Below are 6,707 nucleotides of genomic sequence, written 5' to 3' on the forward strand. Positions count from 1 at the left end.
ACAAATATAGAGTATTGAAATGTCATTTTGATTTCCATAGTAACGCACGTATATATTAATAATTTAGTTGCTAGGACCACCCCCACCCCAGATTGGCATCGTGTTCTGATATATTCTAAAAGTTTCAAAGGTCTAGCTACTCAGGAAGTTAGTTAAAAATCGATTGCAAGATTTGTACTGGATAAACAACCACCGAACAAACAAGAATACGAGCAAAGAAAAACGTGGTAATAAATGACAGATCGCATTGTATACAAAATAGTAGGTAAATATTCTTCAAGAATAAGCATTATGTTTAATATAAATATATAATTAATTGCATAGGTTCTTATAGACTATGGATACATCTAGACGCCACCGGTTGCATTGCTAAATGAAGCTGCGTGTCGTGCGTTTGGTTTGTGGGCGAGCGAACGCATTCGTCTACAAATGTTCAAGACCATAGACCATTTCGCTAGTGCTTGCCCAAAGTGCTCGCACTAGACGCTCAGAATTAAAATATAATTTTCTATTTTTTTACGTTATATAGTATTTTTAAGCGGTCAAAATGCAGCCATTAGGTAAAGATATCGATAATTTAAGTTATTTTAAAGAAACACTAGGTCACTGATATTAAAATATATAATAATATACAAATAAATTATCACGAACATCTATCAACTTACCTATGAAACGTAATACCATCTTCTTGCTTATCAGTACGGCTACCATATTTTAATACAACACACAGAACCATCTTTCTTACTTAATTAACTAAAAATATTTACCACTGACTTTATGTTTTAACACAAAAAATAGAAATTTTAGCAACACGAGTTCGCAGGTTATCGACGCTACATGAAGCGATTCACCACGATTTACCGGCGATACTTTTGGAAACCAACTTACACATATGTAGACCTTTTATCTTACTCTAGTGCGTGTCGCAGAGATTATAAGGGTGCCGAATACTTTCTCACTCGCACTCATGCATCGTTTTTGTTCAGGCCTTGGTTCTTATGTTTTATGCGTCACATATAATATTATCGCAGTAACTTCATCAGACGGCAAGAGTAGCCGCGCTGCGAACCTCTGACTTTGATCGATTTACAATGCTAGAGACCACTGTAGCGAGGGAATGATTCATCTGATTGGAGCAATTTGTGCGTAAGAACCAAACTAAATAATACAGTAACAAATAATTTCATTTCTAACCACAAAAATAGCTGTGAACAAAAACTTGGTGGAGCTTGTAGTAATAATTCTGGCAAACAGTTGGACCGAGATGTATGGCGTAATTAAAAGAAAATAATAAACTATATGTATGCTATGTTCTATGAGTGCAAAAACTTGGTGGAGCTTGTAGTAATAATTCTGGCAAACAGTTGGACCGAGATGTATGGCGTAATTAAAAGAAAATAATAAACTATATGTATGCTATGTTCTATGAGTGATATCTAGAACATCATCATTTTTAATAGAATTCTTAAAAACTACTTCTTTCTCCATGAAAAACTGCTCGGCATGTCAGTCGAAAAATAATATTTGGAAAATTTTGGCATGCATACGTAAAAAGGTTTGCCAACCCTGATCTATATGATTCTCAATGCCTGGGACATCTCTTGGTCTACCAGAAAATAAATTCTGACGGGCCATGCGGAAGGGTGGATTATGGATATACAGTAGAACCTCAATTATCCGGACTAATTGGGGTTGAACACCAGTCCAGACAGTGAGAAATCCAGATAATCGAAAAAAAACATAATTGTTAGGGAAAGAAAAGTGCATTTTCAATGAACAATTTATATTTTAATATAATACATACAGCATCAATATTAAATTATTTTTTAGTAAGACTTTCAATTATGTAGGTCAAAATGGAGATTTTATGGTATTTTCAGAGCATAAGCCTGGACATTCCTTAAACGTTGTAGATAATCTATTATATATATAATTTTGAAGCTTTATTATCCTTTATATTTATTTTAAACATTTGATGACTGCATAAAATATTTTTATTACATAAAATAGTATTCTTTTAAACCTCTCGATCTAATGTTTTAGAATACAGTCATATTTCAGTATGTACAACCATGTGCAGTGGTGTTGAGATTTTTTAGATTCATTAATTTTTAAACGCATTTATAAAACCATGAGTAAAATTGTTGTTAACATTATATAGTGAAATATTTACGATAAAAAATTATATTTATAATCTCTGTGATCCCAAATTTGACAAGAATTAGGCATTTTATTATTCAAAATATGGGCACGATTAACACATTTGAAGATAATTCTAAAGATACTGATTATAAGCTAAGTCTTTGAGCATTCAAATGTGATAAAACATCCTACGAATAATGATTGTTTTATAATAATTCTTGACCTAAGAATAAGGTAGTATTTTTTTGAAATACGCCATTTCTTTTGCTGGAATGAAATGCCAATAGAAATGGTGTGAAAATAGAAATCTCTACACTTTAAACTGAGGCGTAGTTAGCGTAGAAGTCCACTCTGCGGAGGTCCGTATGCTCTGCTTAAGATCTAACATAATTTATATTTTTTTTACTCAATACATTGGTGACTTTCTGGGCTATATCAACCAGTGGCGAAGGCTGGAGGTAGGCTGTTAAGATCCGACATAAATAGTGCACACTAAACTTTGTCAGTCATTATTTTGTTTTCATTGAACTAATAATACAATGTGTAGATAGTGTTTGTTAGTTTTTAAAATTGACCAAGTACAACTCCTTGAACTTTCATAACAGTGAAAACAAAGTCAGGAATATTATCTTTAATTAGCAAAAATAATAATATTAAAACAATGCTTTATCACAACAACAAGGGTGTGATACAACAAAATATAGCCAATGCCTTATCTCATTAGTTAATTGCATTAAATACCTAGTATGGCGATTTTACACCTCTTGAATGTAGTATTTATCGATCTATTATTGCCAACTGACGGAGGGCTTTGAAGTATCTCGGGGTCTAAAGCGAGGAGACAGATTGGCTCCCATGCTGTTCAACTTAGCCCTCGAATCCGCTATCAGAAAGTCTCAAGTGAACAGGAGCGGCACTATATTAAGCAGCCCGAGTCAACCGGTTGGCTACGCAGACGACTTCAACATGATGGGCAGATCCATACAGATTGTGAAGAAAGAATTTGACTAACTCCAAAGGGCCGCACTAGAGATTGGCTTAAGAGTAAATGAAAACAAAACTAAAGTCATGGTACAAAGCCGACAAAATCAGAGTAGGCTGGGCCAAAGTTCCAGTTTTGGAAACCATCAATTTGAGGTTGTCAACCGGTTCACATACCTGGGTTCCAATATTACAAAAGAGAACGAGGAACTGGATGAAATAAAAGCCTGAATAACCGCTGCAAATAAATCGTACTTCTCATTGCTGCCCATGTTCAAATCCAGAAATGTCCAAGAAAAATTAAGACCCGGCTCTTTAAAACCGTCATACGCACAGTCGTTGCATACGGGTGCGAGTCATGGACGCTAAATATGAAAGCAGCTGAAATGGTGGACTGCTTTGAGAGAAAGATCCTGAGGCAGATATACGGACCCATGAATGATGGTGGGGAGTGGAGAATTAGGTACAACACGGAACTATACCGCTTATACCAAGATTCCTTAATGAAAAATGCATTAAAACAGGTAATCCTTGGACCCCGTAAACCCACACTTGTCGTGGAAATATCGTTTAGATCTGAAACTTTATCGGTGCCTTATAAACATATTTGTGTAGATTAAAGTCGTGTTTTCTCCCTGAACGAGGGAAAACGGCGCGGAAAATGTTGACTATAAAAGGCAGTGTGAGTTTTAATTTCGATTCATTCTAGCAACTGCTGTAAGCTCACGTAGTTATTTGCGATGCGATATTTTCATACAAATTCGCAATACGCACCGTTTTAAATTGATAACCTTTCTTTTCATATTATTATAATCCCAATATTCGAATCGGAAAACATTTATCTGATTTACGTTAAAAGTACTAGTAGGGCTTTTGCGATGATTATGAAATTTGTCCCACCTGTAGGTACCTGGGGAACGCTTGTTTCTAACTTAGTAAAATACTTATAATTTTCCGGGAAAACAAACCGCTTTTCCGTAATTGGCCTGAGGGTATTGCTCCTGGTCTGGTGGAAGGAGACGAAAACGATGTCATTGGTTCACCTTCCGCGCGCAAACACGCCATGTACGGCTTTTTCCCACATTTTCCTAAACTTAAAACAGTTAATAAATATATCACGATGGCGGGAATCGAGACCCCTATAAGCTTGTATAATCTCTTGATCGGAATTATTGACGATTCTTAAGATATTTGGTGAAAACCTAAGAATGGAGAAGGGGGCTTTGTCTCTCTGACGTCAGTTTTTCAGGGAAATCCCGCCTGACTGGTATAAAAACCCGTGTTTTTCCATACAAATTCAGTCTACAGCTCCTGCGTTTAGTGATAAGACCTAAATCCACACAGCTCTTCGCGAAAGTTAACAGATATTCGTGTTTTGAAAAATTAATCGGAATATTATTTTTCCATTGTGGCACGTGTGAATATGTCACAACGATCTACGTCATCGCTATCCGCGTCATCCATATACGACGCTGCGGGAAATTATTCACTTGTAGGTGAATACATCACTAAGTACATAGTTACTAAGTGTTCGGAAGTACGTCTTGTAAAGGGGGCAGCGGTTCCCAATACAATAAACGCGCAGCCATACCTATAAATTAAGTTAAATATAAATAGATTTATAAAGTAATATTAAGTTTATATAAATAAATATTCTTTAGATTATTTATAAATAAAAATATTAGTGTTAAGATATCTAGTAAAAAATAATTATAATAAATTTATTTTATGGAAGAATAATTTAATAAATAATTAAATCATAACTACAAGGACTTTTAATTCAAATAGATCCGCGATCTATATCACAAGTACCGCAATTCGGTACGTAAGTTTGGTGACATTGAACTTGAATCACCAGCTGTTTTTTTGACATTTCTCGCAGTGGGTGCAAAACGATTTCAAATTAAATAAATAATATCATTAGATTCTGACGTCATCCTAACATTAGGAGGCGTTTCTAAACCATTACCTCGCAATATTGTTATGGTGTGTTCACAACTGTCGTTTAGAACTCTTACTTGACTACCCTCTCCGACCCCGTGCTGAGCTTACCTAAAGCAGGGGTTCTCAACCTGGTCTAGGGACAGGGCTGATTGGGAATTTAACGCCCTTGCATCTTCACCAGGACTGGGGTATCGTCAAAAGCCACGCACACGATGGGGTGATAACATTACAAAAGATGCCAACCAGCTGCTAAAAATCAGGAACTGGAGAATACGTGCGGAGGACCGTTCCGGCTGGAGGAGGCCAGGGCTCGACTTGAGCTGTAGCGCCATCAAAGAAGATCTATTATTAGGGTTTGACGATGTATACACCTATTGACTGTATTATTAGTGATAGGGGATTTTACAAACACTTCAACTACATATTCATAACTTGTTGACAAGTTTTTACCTACTTTATTGAATTAATTTATTATATAAGTTAGAATTAATTGTATTCGTTGTCAGCAATCAGTGTATATTTACCTTTTGGTGAGTGTACATAGTGCCGGAAGATGCCGAAAGGTGAAACCTGGATCGCAAAAAACGACTCAAATGGAATAGTACAAAACTTAAATCCATTAGAATTCAAATTCCATTAAGTACCTTAGGTCGATAGTATTAATATTTTAAACTTATCACTGCCAGCCAATTTTTACTAGGTGGACACTTTTAGGCCAGCTATTTTTAGAATAAAATATAACCCTTAAAAAATATGAAATGAAACAGAATGATAAATATTTGTGAAAACTTACCAAATCAACATGTTTCTCAAGTTTATCGTGAATATTTTCACACTAAAATGATAAATTAATATTGTTCAGAAAATATACACAAATAGTTTATTCAGAAATTATGACGTTTACTAGAACCCGCGAGTTAACTTGTCCGCGACACTGTTAAATATTATTTTTTTATTCAGCTTTATCCCTCTTCTGTAAAATTGCACATAGATGGTTTTACTAAAATAGTGACAATATAATATGGTATAGGTACTATCATGACATATTATTTCAAATATATTTTTGAAATGATTTTTAATGCTCCTCGTATCTTATTTTTCATTTCAAATAATTTAGCTGATATTCAAACGAAACTAACAGAAAAATACAATTGTTCTCGTTAGATCGTTATTCTTATAGGTACCTTTTTTCAATTGAGGTTTTTTGGTGAAAACCTGGCACGTGAGGCTGTTCGCAATCCCTTATCTTTGATTTATGATGTCACCGCTGACATTTTTAACTCATCGAATAGACTGTAATAATTCATCGATTTAGTTGAGATAGATGGATGGATGTCACCGTTAAATTGCCAATAAATAAATAAATAATGTCAGTTAATATTATTAAAACATTAAAAATAGAAAAGAAACTAGCATTTTAAAAAAATATGTCATAATTATTTATTTTGTTTTTACAAGAACAAAGACCAAAGAAAGATTTCGCAAAGTACATCTATGTAGTAAAATAAATCATAAACTTTAAAATAAATGCCGGTAAGTAACATTTATTTTATTTATAAAATGTATACAAAATGCTAGAATGTTGATTTTCAATCAAATCTGGTATAATATTCTAGCTTTAAGTATTAAGCTGTTTGCGG

The sequence above is a fragment of the Rhyacophila brunnea genome, unplaced genomic scaffold, assembly GCF_057557595.1.
Source record: "Rhyacophila brunnea isolate RB1 unplaced genomic scaffold, BYU_Rbru_1.0 scaffold_7, whole genome shotgun sequence".
Classification (NCBI taxonomy): Eukaryota; Metazoa; Arthropoda; class Insecta; order Trichoptera; family Rhyacophilidae; genus Rhyacophila; species Rhyacophila brunnea.